Below are 17,116 nucleotides of genomic sequence, written 5' to 3' on the forward strand. Positions count from 1 at the left end.
AAAATCAATTCAGGCTCTGAATGAAGACTTAGAGCCTCTTTTATTTACTTTTATTAAAACCATAAAATCTACACTAATTCTCAAGAACTAAGATTTTCCACCTCTGCTTATGAGGGGAAAATTTACCCTTCATCCCAATCAATATTCTCACATTTTCGAACAAATTCTTGTTTTTGATACCCAGCTACATTCAAGTTATTACGTTGTAAAATTTTAACCCTTTTATAAACTTGAATTTAAGGTTTTTTTTACATTTTGTTATAAAAAATTTTTTCATTGAGTTATTTTTACGTTTCAATTCTTTTCTTATGGAAGGAGTCATCAAAATCCCTCAAGAAATTACATCATTAAAGCGGTATCCATATAACATTTCTACCAGCAATTTTGCAATATTTTATTCTATTAGAGAATTCTATTACCTTTCACATCGTTTTTTTTTTCTCTTCTTATTTCCTGAACCAATAAAATTATTTAAGGAATGATCATTAAAGCTATCCAAGTATATTTTTCAACCTTGTTTTTCTCTGCTCATTTCGTGTTTATTTGCTAACACATTTATTTATCAATTTCTGCGACAATAAATCTTCATGTTATTGTTACTTGGTTAACTTGTGTGCAAACTTATCGCTAGTATACATAAAATAAAAATTCATCTAATGGACGGGATACGCGATATGAGAGGGCGGATTCATAAAATTGAAAGACATGAGCTACTGAAACTCTGCCGACGGGTGTACTTAGTAATCTTCTTTAGATAAAAATTCGATTTAGGGTAAAATGAAATGTCGTTATCTAACAATATATATTGATAATAATTATCAAATTTATTATTAAAGTTTAGTTTAACTATTTTTGAATATCTACAGTTGAGATCTTCAATGTCAGTAAAACTTTGCGTCAAGTTCACGTCTTAAATGACTCTAAAATTCTCAAAGGAGACCACGACTGGTCATTTCTAAGCCAACAGTGGGTCATGGTTGATTACGGTAGTACTACTCGTTTTAGAATTCACGTTCAGAATTTAATGAAACTTGGCATATTGGGACATTGTAACATTCATAATTGATCAGTAGAATTTTTGAAGGCCCAATAATGGAAAAAACTGAAAAAAAAATTCCACAGTCTAAATTCTGAAGTATTCTTATAGTACAGTCATGACACCACTATCGTAGAAGTCTGAACGTCCAGTTTTATGAAACAAAATAAAGTCTATGATTTCCCGAAAGGATCAATAGTGAAGGCAAAAATTTTTAAAGATTGATTTTTTTTTCAGTTCTCTGTAGGCTTTCAAAAATTTAACTGATCAATTATGATGTTATTATGTACCAATATGCCAAGTCTTATTAAATTCTGAACGTAAATTCTAAAACAGGTAGTATTACCTTAACACTGCCCCAATGTCATGACAAAAATGACCAATCGTGATATTCTGATAGACTAGAGTAATGTAAAAATTTTGGTGTGATGAATATTTAAATTTTGAATACAGCAGTTGAATTTTAATGATATATTGTTCAAATCCATCGCAATTATCATTTTTACTCCAAACATAGCGGCTTCAATACAAGAATTAGAATACTAGATCATCCTGAAAAACAATTAAAATATTACCGTTTTTTGGCGTTGATAATTGATGCAAGTGAACATGTTATTCTTAAATTTTCCGAAAAAATTATCAAATTTTATCAATTTTTTTTCAAACAAAACTTTTTAAAATTTTAATGTAAAAAGGAATATTCCAAATAATCTCCTCCAGAGATACCGTGAGGTAAAACTTATCAAAAATTCCCCTTTTAATTCAAAAGTATTTAAAGTAATTTTTCCCGATGACCAACTTTTGATTTTTGATTTCAAAAAAATCCCTAGTCATTCTCTAGGGTGAACATGATTCATTGTATAGTAAAGAAATATTTTACGATTTTTTTCCGAATGTAAATATTATTCCAACGTCATTAAAAAATCAGAACACTAAAAAAAAAGGAAATATTTTCAAGCAACATGTTTTTGATGACTGGAGGAGATTAAAATAATTGCATTGCCTTGAGGCGTTTTATCAAATGAACTACACTGAATGCAAAGTCGGCCTTTTTTTTTTTATCTTTTGAGAAATTTTATCAAAGAATATTAATTACTATTATTACATTAACATCCACAACGTTAATAACATCGTTGAATTTGATTAAAATATTTATGCTCTAAATAAAAAAATGCTGAATTAATTATTAAAGCATTATTTAATCAATGATTTCATCACTTTTTATAAGTATTTAATTCATTTGTTAATTAACAGATTTTTTTCTAAAAATAAACTTCTTTTTTTAGCAAATCAACTCGTGGGAAATAAGTAGATAGAATAAACAATAAAAAAATTACCGTGAAGGTATTAAAAAAAAACGAATCCATATTGGACTTAAATAATAATAAAAGAAAAAAAAGATATCAATATTAATTAAATTTACTAATACATTACATGTTTCATAATAATAATAATTATTACTGCATAATAAAACAAGCTATTGTGTATAATCATTGTTGAATGTTAAAATACACAAGATATCTATAATATGACATTTTTTCGTGTGGAAAATAATAAAAAAATTTTGAACAAATGAAAAAATAGTCGGACGTTTTAAGATAGAAAGAGAGAGAGACTTTTAACGACCAATCGATTTATTGTCAATTATTAGAAAAAATGATGAGACGAGAGAATAAAAATACAAAGCTATAATAGGTGTTTTTCTGTGATTAAAAATATAAATAAAATATAAATAAATAAATAATTAATTTTATTGGGTAAATAAATAATGATCTCATCGTTACTAAATGTAAACAACGAAGTGGTAAAAGTCAGTGGAAGTGGCCTAGAAAAATCCATTTCTTCAAGTGAAATTCAGTAATTAAATAAAAAATTCATTTATTCATTAATTAATTAAAGTGATGATGATTAATGTGTTTAATGTTAATGTGTGTGGTTGTACCTGATTATTCTATTTTTTATTTCTCTCTCGAGCTCAATGAAAAAGATAAAGTGTCGATCGCGTGACTAATAAGTGGTTTTCAAGTGTGTCCAAGTGACTGAGTGGTTTAATATTATATTGCTGACGGACAGACTATTGTGGTGATGGTGCATAAATTCAAAGGTAAGATCAATTTGATTCCAATTACTTTCTACTCTCTTTTTTCTTTCAATACATTCAATTTTAGTGATGATAAATCGAAATAATTTCCATGCAATGTTTATGCTAAATTATCTTTTCCCCAAATCGACCATCAAGATTTCGATTTGGTTTGGCTAAAGTTCGATAAAATGATTATTTCCTCTATAACGACATCTAGGATTATAATAAGTCAGGTGCACTTTGTTAAGATAACTATTTTCATGCTCAATAGGAGATTTTATTGGATATGACCCTTAGTAACCTGATTTGGGTAATTTCCTACAAGTTGGGGTTCATCCCAATTTCAAATTCAAGCGAATTGTTAGCATTTTATTGTTTGCTTTCAAGCGGGTCATATTGTTCTCTTTTTTTCCTTAAATTTGCTGGTAGTTATCCAGGTGTTTAGTTAGAATTGAGCAAGACCATCATTGAAGCAACAATTTTGCCACTAGAAGCACTTCTGATCCAAATTAGGTATGAATACTTGATGCTTTAAATGCACCGATTAAGTTGCTCTCATTAGTTAATGAGTTCTATTGTCCATCCCTAAAACGTTTTTACGCATTTCAACTGAAGTCGTGTCAAAGGTATGAGTGAAGGAGCCATAAACTGATTTTATTTACATGGTTCTACCATACCATTGATGGCTTTTTGAAGGCACTTGGTTCCAAGCTTGTTATATGACAAGGGGACGAACTTGGACTTTTATGATGCAGAGATGAAGAAAGTCTCATGTAAAACCACTCTTACTTGGTTTAACAGGACCATTTGCATGGAGAATATTGGAACACCTAAGATGAGATGGATTAGAATCATTATCATTCCAGAGAAAATTATATACGGCTTTGATGAAGGGTATTAGATTCTAAACTCGAGTTTGAATTACAAGTTTAAAAACTGATAGCGATTGCATTTGAGATAACTCATCATCAGTTAACCAAAAAGGTTAGATTGGTTCCAACATTGATAAACTTAGTTATGGTATTTCTGTCTACGTGTGTTTACTTAACTTTGCCAATCATATGTTAAATATTGAGTCAATTTGAATGCTCACAGTAAAATGGGTTGCTGCTTAGCTGAATTTAATAGAAAATTAGGGAATGGGTTGAGTGAAGACTGCACATTTAGGATTTATTGTAATCAATTTAATGATGGTGGAGATCTGAGGTAATATATTTGAAAAACCTGTCCTAAAGTAAGAAATTTTTTGCTCTTTCTTTTTTTCAAAAGCCAATTAGAGGAATTAAAAAAGTCAGTAAGAAGATCCATGTTCAAAATTCTACAAAGCAGCAGTAGTTTGTTAAAGTGAATGGATTTTAAATTATAGCAGAAAAATGACTAAATTGGTTTTTAATGGACAGTAATGTTAATACTTACACTCTTCAACAAGTGCTTTTTGGCACTAAACTTACCAGTTTTTTCGCTAGGAAATATACCATATGTTCTTATCAGATGAATAAAAAACCTATGATCAGCCAACAATTGGCTTCATCCAGTGCCAATTTTTTTTGGCACTGGTTAAGTTTTTTGTCTCATTTAAATTCCAGATGGCAAAGTTTATCATTCATCATTTGCTTTCATTCACGCTAAACATCAGAAAAAAAATAACTTTACGTAACATTCCTATTAGTAAAGGCAATATCAGAATTTTTTTAATAAGTGAACTCGAAATTCGTGTCTCAAATGAAATTGCTGTTGAAGCGAATTTGAATTCATTAGTTGAGATCTCAAATGTCAAGTCATATATAAGGTAGACACGTTGAGAAAATTGAACGAGTTTGAGGAGGTAGCAGATGATGTTTATGGCTTGAAGACTAAGTTGAATAGAGTTGTATAAAGGGTACAAATGTCTTCATTGTTGTCTTTTATGTGTAAAGATATATATTCCTCGAACATATATATATATATATATGGATTTATACATAACTGTGTTGCATGGGTAGAACTATCACGACTTCATCATACTCTCTAAACTCATGAATCTTCTGTATTTCTCTCACTATATCCTTCTGTTTTCCTGATTCAGCAATATTTTAACTCATGTCAGTCAATTGATTGTCAGCTTTCAAATTTTGTATTATTTATTGACTAAGAATTCTTTTGTCAATATTTTTTGGATGATCAGAGTATAACAAAAATTTAGTCATAGAACCAAAATAGGTCATTGAATAAAAATCTAAATATTGATTTCTTTTTTGGTAAGAACCTCTTTTAAAATTATCCACTGTACTGATAGAAGGATTTATTTGGTGAGACTAAATGAATTCATTAAAATGATTCTTCAGCATTTGTTTGATACAAATAAAGAGTTATTTGTAGCTAATAAATCTTCTTTACAAAGAGCTGTCTGATGTCATTATATTTATAAAACCATTAAAAATTTACACGACATTAAATGGTTATAATGTAATTGCTCGACGAGCTATTGTTTAAAAGAAAATATTAATATTCATAATTACAAAACTGTTGCATTTTATTTTTTATTTAAAAAATTTCAATAAATAAAAATTATTTCATAACATAACCTAACATTTGATTATGCTTTACCGTTATTTTACCTTACCATCGAGTCTTATCATAGTATTTAGATGAGAAATAAATATTTGTTAGCAGCTAAGAAATCATTCATTGAACCAAATAAATCTACTCCAATAAAGAATTTCTCAACTGTTAACAAATGTTGATTTGATTTCTTTTTCAAATAACATATTTATTAGCTGCTAATTAATTATGTTAGATTCAAAGAAATACTTCTATCAGTGTGATCTCTGTCCTAGATGATGGTTTCTCAGACCTTTTCTTTTGGAAAAGAGATAGGTTATATTAAAAATTCTAGCAAGAAATATGTTTCTCTCAATTTTATTCACTGAACAAAGAATCTATCTTTACTCATAGAGAGTTGCCTTAAGATGAGACTAACTAGAGAGGTTTTTTAAAACTATTCTCTTACCATATTTCAGTTCATCAGATCTTCCTCAACATTATTCTTTATCTTGAGCAATGCTTTTCTAGACCTTCCCAGCTATGAAGACAATTTTATCAGCTCACTGTTTTTTCAGTCAACTTTTCACTGCTAGATCTAGAAATATGTCATCACGTTGAATAAATTACCAAAGAATGATGATTATTGAAAAATCCTACGTGATTATTGTAATAATATAATAAACTGTTTAAAAGATGACTTTATAAAATTCCATGATGTACTTTGGTGGCTTTAAATTTTAATATTGATGGAATTACGTCCGCTCGAAGAATATGGTGAATTTACTTTGATAATATATACATAAAAAATGAACAAAAAAAAAACATTTAACAGCTTTCAAAGATGAAAATAAAATTTACAAAACTTTTTTTATTCCAGTTACTTGCTTTAGTAGGTAAATAATATGAATAATTTAAATAAGAATTATTCTGTACTGTCGATTTTCTTTTGCAATTCTCAGCATATTGAAATTTCTAACTACTCAACTCTACCAAAACATCTACCTTGCAAATTTAAGCATAGCAAAAATCCATTTGAATACTCAGAACATTGAAAATTTATTAATCTACTTCCTTTTTAGATACTATGAAGATTTTTTCGCTTATCTCTTCACCTTTTTTTTCATTACTTTATTCACTTCATCTTCTTCACCAACTATACTTTGCTCCATTTTCTCACTTCCTGGAGCATCTCTATCCGACAGTTTATTTCTTTATCCATGATTACAAAAACCTGATAACGTGAATCATTTTAAAGCTGCAATAATTGTGAACGATATAAACCATTCAATGAAAATGTAGATTGCGGTCATCATTGGTTAATGTCTGGGTCATCATTGATCACAGCAGACAATGGTGATCCAGTTGTGAGAAACTACTAGATGCTAACATCAATCCAGCATTTGCTCTTAATGGGAAAATTTATCGGCAAGGAATAGGTTGAAATGGTGACCTGAACAGGTTCAGTTGATTCAGGACAAATCATTAAATATCTATTTAATGCTAGAAAAAGGATAGTAGTAGCTAAAAAGCTCCGATAAGTGCTGGTATGGAAAGTAATACAAGTGTGAGATAGCTCAAATGGTAAAACATCCTAGTACCTAACTAGAAGGATCTAGGTTTGACTCTTGATCCCACCAAGGAACCTGGTTTCTAGCTTCTTCAAAGGTCATAGGAAAGTTGACTGGAACTGTTTGGGAAGCTTCACAGCCTATGAAGGCTTTAAATGAAGATAATCTAAATAAGATTATGTCCAATAAGGTACATTTAATTCACAAAAATCTCCAATCCAATCCAAATGTCAGCATTTGATTTTGTTCTGAAGAATACACCTAAGATCACCCACATTCCATCAAAAGCCCAACACCAATTGGGTCAACTATTTACAAAAATAAGAATAGACTGTTATTAAAACCTTTTCCACTGTATGTTCGGCCATTTATTTGTACTTTACCTGCACCATCAACTGTGGGTAATTTCTGGTGTAAAATTGACTCCACGTGTGTATAAAGAGGTAGAATTTTTTTCGTAAAAGAATATCTCGACCAATGAAATTAAAAATGAATGTATCGTCAAAGTTTATTGCAAAAGAAAAATAATAAAAAAGGATATTTTTATAAATAACCTTGAGTAATTTACCAATCTGAGTTTTTCCAAGGGTAAAATAACACATAAAAAACTGTAATAACCTTCTTCTACCATTGTAGAAAATGACATTCTTTTCAAAATAGCTTTTATGACTCGCTAGTATATTCAAGACAGTTTCTAAAGAGACACGTAACGTATCTCATATGCTGAATTTATTTATTTAAAAAAGAAATTCATGATAAAATGCTCGTTACATAATTTTAATAATGTATTAAAAAATATCCATCTCCAGTAAACACGAGCATAAAAGTTTTAGAAAAATTCTATACTCATGAATGAATCAATTCGATTATTCAAAATCATGCCTGCATTTTTATTGAAAAATGTGTATCGTAGATCCAAACGTGTAATATCTTATTGATTGAGATTTCATTGATGGATAAAATAAATATAAAATCGACTTTATACACTCCATTGTTTATAAGATATTTACTTTTAAAGTCGGCTTCAATTTAATCTATTTAATTACATTAGGAAAAAAATATTGGTAATTATTCAGTTTAGGTTGCATACGCCCAATTTTTTCGAAATTTCAGTATGTTATACAGTTTTTTATGCTGAACGCGGAAAATATTCCTCTACATAGTTTTTTAGGTTTCGAAAATTGAAAAATGTACACTACCGTGAATAGTTGGTATTTTGAAAATATTTAATGATGGACAGGATTGAGTCTCGGCGGGAGGGGGGGGGGAGATTGTTGAAAATCTAGTCTACATTTTAAACACCTTTCACCCCCTGCCCTACCCTCAATCCTTTCCAACATCAAATATATTTAGTTACGACTAACATAATGACACAAATTAGTTTCTAAAAATAATCATTTATTCACTGGTACAAATAGTCATCAATTTCTATCGGATACATTCAGGAAATTTGTTTTATGAATGCTTCAATTCTATGTGAATATCAATAATGTCTCTTTGGAATTTTCAACGAAGCAAATTATAGAAACACACAATAACAGACAAATGTAAACAAAGAAATCGATATATTGTAAAAATTCACAAGATGATGTGATTATTGTCGGACAAAATGCTACCGTAACACAATCTAATGCATGTTAACATCTAAATTTTCAACCTTGAAAAAGTATGTAAAGGAATATTTTCCGCGTCCCATATGTATATATTGTTAAATATATGTGTGTCCATCATTAGATGGATTAACAAACGACAGAATTTGTTGTTAGCAACGCGCGACTGGTTTGTTTATGTTAGTTTGTGACTGAGACTTTCTTCTTTTAATATTTGTTGTTAATTCTATATTTTATAATATATTTAATTAATCAGCATAATTTTCTTCACAATCATTATTATTAAAAAAACATGAAAGGTACGATATTTCATACACTTATGATTACTCCATCCACTCATCACGCTGACTTACAACTATTGCAATATAATTAATAATCTTTGGTCGCTCTCTCCAAATTCCTAACTAATGTGCAAATTTATTTATTAGGTTGACCATTGAGTTCCTGAGCTAATAGCTAGTACACATCTGATTCGTTTTCTTTACAATATACTAAAATTTCAACGAAATCAGACATATGCAACCTAAACTAAATAATTACTAAAATATTTTATTAAAAATAAATATCAAATATTTATTTAATTATTTTCAAATGGATTCCAATAATTAAAATGATTTAATAATATCCAGATATTTGGTTGTGAATATTCATTGATAAAAAAAAAATATGAATAATTGAAAGCTTACCTTCTGCAAAATTGATTTTAATGGTACACATTTAACTGGTATTAATTCAAATGCGGATACATGTTTTCATTTTATATATTTCCATTACTCCGAGAGATTCATCTTGAGCATGACCCGAGGTCTCGAATATTCACGATCGATATGTAGAAGGTCTAAGAGTCATTGACTTTTGTCATCTTTTAGCGTCATCCAAGTTTTACCTCTTGAATCCACTTCCAACCCTTGATATCATCTCTTTACTTTCATCCCTAAACTTTTACAAAGCTCAGAAGCTTTATTGTCATATTTTTTTTTTTACGACTCAATACTTTCCTTTTGATTCATGGTTTTTATTCCATTTTCAACTAATTATCGGTCTTGAAGTGGTTGTTCCCTCTTTTTTATGTTGAGACACAAATTGATCTTATTCTAGATGAACAAAATGAATATTATTCGCAAACAATATAATATTCTGAAGGTAAGAGATCTTTTGAATAATGAAAATAATTTACTGTACGGTCCTATTCTTGAGGAATATTTCAGTCTAACAATCCAACACCGCGAATACCTATCAGTGGTAATAGTTCTCCTCTACTCAAAGCATGCTTTGATCCGAGCTGCGGCTTTCTATTCCGGACTAGATTCTCTACATAAAAGAAAAATAAGTATCTCCATCGGTAGAAAATACACTGGTATAATACTATAAAATATTTGATTATGTGTTAAATGATTCTTACGGATTTATTATTGGCAACATCCAAACACTATAAATTTTAGTGATTTATTTTACACATTAAAAGTGTTTTAATATGACGTCATCTATTTGATTATCATTGTGTCATTTTTAAAACGTTATCAAGTGTTTTAAGAACGACCCATTGTTAATCAAATAAGTGACGTCATATTAAAACACTTTTAATGTATAAAATAAAACACTAAGATTTATAGTGAATATTTTATTTACTATCAGGTTGTGACTAACACTTGTTCTAATCAGGCATCATTTGATTTTGTTTAATTTTTCTAGATTTAATAGACTTGAATTTAAAGTAATTTTCTACAAATTCCTCTTTACTATCACTTTTTATTTACAGTTATTTTTCTGCATTTTTCTTTTGTAATAAAGTCAGACTCGTCTGATTTTCTGACCCTGAATTTGCAGTAGACAGGCTCTAGTCCCCACATTTTTACTTCTCCACTTGCACTTCTCAGCATGAAGTTGATACTATGATCCTCAATTTCTAATTTAGAGAATCAAGTCTCCCGAGCTTCGGAAATTAGATGAGTCTGACTGCAAAAGGCATTGACATAAACAATTTTTTCTCACAGATATCTCTATTCTCGCATTAAGACTTGAAGACCCCACAGACTCTAGGATTCAACATTCAAAAACTCAATCAAGCGATCATCCATCTAAGTGCTAACCAAACTTATCGCCACTTGACTTGGATGAGCTGCTAAAGATATATCCTTCCCTCAAAACCGCACTATCGATTCATATTCATTTTATTTCATTAAAAAAAATTATCAAAGTCTTTTCGAAATTACTTTTTCTGGTTTTTTTTACACACATACAGCTTTGAATATATTTATTGTACATATTTATCTTGTAAGTCCATTAAATCCTTCTCTATTGTGCAACATAAATATCTCATTTTCTCTAATGATTTCATATGAAAATTTATTCGAATTCATATAATTCAATTACGGATTTCCGCCCAGCGATTCATTCTGTCCATAGAAGCGTGAATCTTTCCGAATTAATTCACATAACTATCTTGAAATATTTTCCAACAAAATTTGTAATTAAATTAATAATTGGAAACAAAGCCCCATAAAATCCACAAAATATTAAAAAAATATTTATTTGTAAATATTGATTGGAAAATATAAATACAGATCCGAGATAAAAATAATCACAGCTGATGAATTATTCATTAGTATGTTTAATGGATTGTTTGAGTTGTATTTAAAGTAAAATTTTGTTTTGTTCACTAAGTGTGACCAAATAAAATTAATTTAAATATTTATTCTCTTTCATCATCTATCACGACAATATTTAGTATTGTTCTCTAAGCTTTATGTTATTTAGCTTGTAATTTTGTCATTAATAAATCACATTTATATTTAGCAGGTTTTTCAAAGTTTTGAACTGTCCTAAAATGAAAAACAAACTGTCACCAGGTCTTGGTGAGGACTAGACTAATTTCTACTGCAAAAATAATGACTTCTCACTACGAAACACTGAGCCCTGCTATTTCATTTTAAGAAAAAAGGGAGGAAAAATTTTAATGACTGCATCTGATAGGTAGACTGGTATTAAAGCTTCATAATGCCTTCACATTTTTTATCTCATTATTTTGGCAAAGACACATTGCTCCAAAAAATCTTCAAAACACAAGTCATTCTGTTCATTGAATCTTTTAACTGTGATATATTTTTATCATTACGTCGCCAACAGCATTATTTATCGTTTGTTCCACGTTCTTAAATAAGCAACATGACAGGTAGAGATTGTTAGAAATCTACTGCCAGCTGTGAATGCTGTCTCAAATGGGTACACATACATGACAGTCTAGCACTTTGTCATAATTGAAGTACAGCTGAATGCTTCAGAGCTTGCTGGACCGTGTGTCGAATTATTCCACAATGTATGTGTACCTTATTTGACTTGAAAACACGTATGGTTGACTGGATTCCACAGTTTTGGTTATTTGATTTATTATTCCATATAATTCATATTAAATTTGGGTCATTGCTATTGTAACTATCGCTAGTAATATTAATATTATTGTCGTTTGCAATGATTATTAAATGCGCTTAATTAATATGAATCATCTTTCCATTGGTTGGACAGAAGATAATTGTTTAAAAATTTCATTGAGAGAAGAATAGAATTGGCTAAATCACATCTATTACGTTCAATCTGAAAATGTAACGTCTGTGCTTCTCTTAAAGGAGGAATTTGTCTAGTACTCGACAGACCGTCTGATGGCTGACTAGTTAGAGCTGACACTACTAGAGAAATACTTTTTCACAAACATGAAATCGGTAACAGTTATCAAAAAAAATTTGAAACAAAAGTTGTTAGAGATATTATTTTCCATCAAAAAGTTTCTATGGAATTTTTTGGTATCTTTAATAATTTATGTGTTAGAAGCGTTCAAAAAGAAATTTATTAAAGAAAGAATATTATCGTAAGAAATATTTTTTAACAATTAATAAACCGGCGTTCGCAACGCTACCTAACCTTACATCAACCAGAACTGTCATATTTACACGGAGAAAAAATTCCGTTAATTTTTATTTAAAAATCCATACAAAAATTACCGTGCTGCTCAAGAATGTGAGTTCAAACTTACTGAAAAGTAAAAAGTAATGATCAACATACAAAAATTATAAGTTACATAAGAAAATGTATCATTCAGTTTTTTGAAAATTACTTTGGCAGCACCAGAAAATTTAGTGTTCCACAGCACCTGAAAATTTAGTAACGTTAGCTGTGATAACTACGTAACCGACAAACAATTTTATTTAAGTTTAGTGATAATTTTTTTGGTTATATAAACAAATAAATAAATAAATTAGGTTCATTGATAATTAACTTTCTTAACTAATTAATTCGTTGGAATGAAATACGGCACACGTTTTACAATACTGCCCCCCCCTATCCCTACGATCGGGATCTTACGCAGAAAACCTGTGTCGTCGATACAACCACCCGGCTCTCCGAAGAGATCTTCCTCTCCCGCTCACGGTGGCCCGAGAAAAATCATATAAATGACTTTTGTCTCGGCCGGGACTCGAACCCGCGACCCATCGTGTGTCAAGCTGACGCTTACCCATGAGTCCACCGCGTCAATCCGTTTAAGCTTATCATAAATTGTTAAGATATAACGTGTTGCCGCCAATATTGAATCGTAACGAAAAATATGAATGTCATCTTTGTTTACAATATGGAAAAAGTAACTATAGCACTGAGGGTGTTCACACAATCAAAAACAAAAGCCGTAAGATGTACGCATGCGTACAAACCAATTTTTAACTTATTATGATGTTAGTATGCACGCGTACGTCTTAAATTGTACGTTTTACGGCTTATATTTTTGATTGTGTGAACGGTCTTACAATACAAAGAAAGATTGTGTTGGACCGATAATTCGAAGATTCCCGACCCAGCACGGAAACTCTCGAGAATAGAAAAAATTATAGGAGAGCACCCGAATTTTTCCTACCACACGGATCATAATAAATTATATACAGATTCTCATTTTTTTCTAGTCACTTACTAATTTTTGTTTAAAGTTTGAATAAAAATTAATATTTATCGAATATTACCGTGCTGCATAAGAATTTTTACTTTTACTCTTCTTAATAAATATTGAATCTATAATAAAAATTTTAAAAGGATTACTAATTTTTCTTTGAAGGTTGTCTTAATTTTTTAGGGAATTGACATTTGCGCGTGGATTGTTGTGCTGAGCACGGTAATTTTTATTGGAATTTTTTCTCCGTGTATCAATTCACCCTTTATAACCTCACTTTTTGCCCTATGCATATCTTTTAATAGTAAAAAAATGCATGAAATAAAACCAAATCCTAACCTTATTCGTATGTTATGTCATTTTATATTAAAAAAAACCATATAATCCACAATAAAATATGAATTGTATTGGTTACTTTAGATTCCTTAATAATTAAGAAGATTTATTAACGGTTGAAAAATATTTTTTGTGCTGTAACAAAGCTATGTTTAATAGTTACTAGAAATACACTGCACGCTTTTCGAATAAAATTCATCAATCAGCATAAAATAGTTACGCTTTTCTGATTGGTCGATTCAATTTTATATTCTTTAATTATTGTTTTTTGGTATTTGTTACGGTAATTTTAGAACTTTTTTGCTATTATCATTATTGAATTGTAATCTCCGTAATTTTGTAAATGTATCGCTTTGCCTGACAGTAAGTCATGAATTTTAATAGATAGGAAGATATAATTTTATAACTGTTACAAAATATTTTTCAACAGTTAAGAAGCCTCTTTTATTATTACAAATCTCTTCTATCAGTGTACGAAATTTGTTTTCTCTAATCCTAAAAATGTAATTTCAAAAGATTAAAGTTTCGAAAGCCACCAAGATTTATCACCATCGATCTTACGATTTAGAAATGAATAAAATAGAAATTAGAGACCTTAATGAATTTCCCCGAGGTATTTTCTTGCGTACGCTTAAAGTTTCTATAACTCGATTTCAAAGTTTCTCCAGGATACAATTTAAGTATGAATGTGAATTGAATATAGTCATTTCAAGTTTTGTTGTAAAACCAACAATAGTTACATAATTATTACTACAATAACGATAATTATAATGATAATAAATAGGTATATTAGAAACGATATATGAACAAAGTTATGAATAATAAGGAATACAATTGTGTACCTCAAGCGAATATAGTTGTTCTGTATCTCTGAGTAATCTTCTAAAGGGCTTTCTACAATCTCATTAAAAAGCAAGAGAATGCCGAGGCATTACGAGTTATGTTGAGTTTGTCGACATCCAGAATCGCCATTGGACTCTTGCATGCAGGTTCCTCTCTCTATTATCTAATTTCTGCATCAACATTACGCCAGTATTAAAAATAAAAGAGTATCCAGGTATGAATAATCAATGAGCAGAAAAAAAATGAGAATAACGGTAAAAAATGAGTGCGTCGTTATACGAATCGATAAGAAAGATATTTCGGTCAAACAAACTCTATTGTTTATGCATTATTTAGTTCTAAAAATAATTGAAAGATACTTACATTTGAGTTATTAGTTTTTATTCAGTTTTGGTCGATAGATGGCACTGCCATAGTAGTTCTCAAGTTTCTATTGTTATTTTTTTTTTTTACAAAACGCTGTTTATCACTTTTTGATCATATTAGATGTCAACATTAATGGAACTGATTTGAATAAAAACACTGTCTTTCAGTTATACATATTATTGACTTTAGAGCTTTTTATTTAATCATAATGCAATGAGGTATCTGATGTTGGTCTAGTTATAGAAAATGGTCAAACAATAACACTAATCTAACATGGATAGCAGTCAATAGAGGAATTGTGCACACTATCTATGTCGATTGCATGCATAACAATAATTATGACCCTAGGGAATGAGGACGGATTTATAATTCTGGATCAAATATTTGCAATACACACTATTAGTTCAGATTGATGGCGATACAATTTGTTCTATAAGAATAACGTTAATAATTAGGAATACGCATGCGCACAACTCAGTAGTTATTTATCAACATCGTTATGCGCATGCGTACCCGTAATTCTTAAGCTATTCTTCTTCCTTTCTTTCATTTTTATTCTATCCGATCTTACAATGGCTTTTGAGGTTTTGTACTTCAAAGAAAGAAGAAATCGTTACAGAATTACTTTGGTGTATGTCGGTCAAAAAAATTATTGATTCATAGAACTTTGAAAGTACTTTCAAAACCTGTAACATTCGAACGTAGGTTAAAAAAAGGTTTTCAATTATTAAGAGAAAAAAACAATTACAAGTATCGAGTTTAAAATACATTCTTTTCGTGTAAAAAATGTTTTCCAAAACTTAATAGTGTCAAACTAGAAAATCCATTTCATCATGGATAAAATGTCAAATTCGTTAACAAAGTTGTCTTGATTAAATTTAAAAAACATTATTTTTAACGATAAACTCCGATATCTACCCCAACAACGACTGCACTGATGTAAAAACTTGCTAGTTCTCTCTCCAAAATACCACTATTCGATTTTGACGAATAAAAATTCCCTTTAACCCTAGACTAGTCACATAATGAAATATCACAGGACTGCAGTCCATGGTCGCCTGTATAGGAATTCCCCACAATCTTATTTTTGCAGCGACGTTGCCACATAATTCAGAATACATTCTATTCGTTTATATGACAAGAGTAGTGGAAATTCAAGCATTGACAACTTGCACGCAACAAGCTCCTCGCAGTCATCGTTTTAACATGGATTCAGATTGACAATACGTTTATAAATTATTCTTTTAATAATAGCTACTAACTTCAATGAATTTTTTCGATACGCCAGTCTCTTTCAAAACGTTGTAAGAAAAAAATCAAATTTTTTTGAAGTATTTGGAGAGATAGTTTGTCTTTAAAAAATAAAATAAGACAGATTGCGGGGATTCCCTCATAGGGTGACCAGTCTAGGATTAATTACAATCTATTTGAAATCAGGAAGATTTTTTTAGCTCTATTCTACACTGAAAAAAAAGTTTAATTACTGCAGAAAAAAATTTCGTTACCGTAACGACATTAGTTTTAGCGTATGACTTAAACTAAAGTTTCGTCATCGTAAACAAACGTTCAGTTACCGTAAAGAAAAAAAGTTTTCGTGTAGAGGCCATACTAACAATGATGGCGAAGACGAAAAATCTCATAACCTTATTGATACCACTTCAAAAATTTAATTCAAATATTTGATTAATTTAAAGCATTTTGGGCTGAAAGGAATTTAAATTCTCATTATTATAGAAGGCATGATTCTCACAGATTTATTTTATCATGATGACACTATTTAATAAGGATAATTTTGAACTCTAAATTCTTAGATAAAAATAC

At 29.7% G+C, this 17,116-nt stretch overlaps 1 protein-coding gene across 9 annotated transcripts in view; it reads left to right on the forward strand.

Annotated features, from left to right (window-relative positions):
• Positions 1-2,716: 2,716 nt before the first annotated feature.
• The window catches only part of unc-13, a 122,753-nt gene continuing 108,353 nt past the window's right edge, over positions 2,717-17,116 (forward strand). For all 9 annotated transcript variants that reach the window (XM_035090482.1, XM_035090481.1, XM_035090487.1 and 6 more), the window contains exon 1: positions 2,717-3,140. The gene's annotated coding sequence lies outside the window, so the exon portion shown is untranslated. The remainder of the gene's footprint in view (positions 3,141-17,116) is intronic.

The sequence above is a fragment of the Chelonus insularis genome, unplaced genomic scaffold (genome assembly GCF_013357705.1).
Source record: "Chelonus insularis isolate UGA/USDA-ARS -01 unplaced genomic scaffold, ASM1335770v1 contig_77_pilon, whole genome shotgun sequence".
NCBI classification, from domain to species: domain Eukaryota; kingdom Metazoa; phylum Arthropoda; class Insecta; order Hymenoptera; family Braconidae; genus Chelonus; species Chelonus insularis.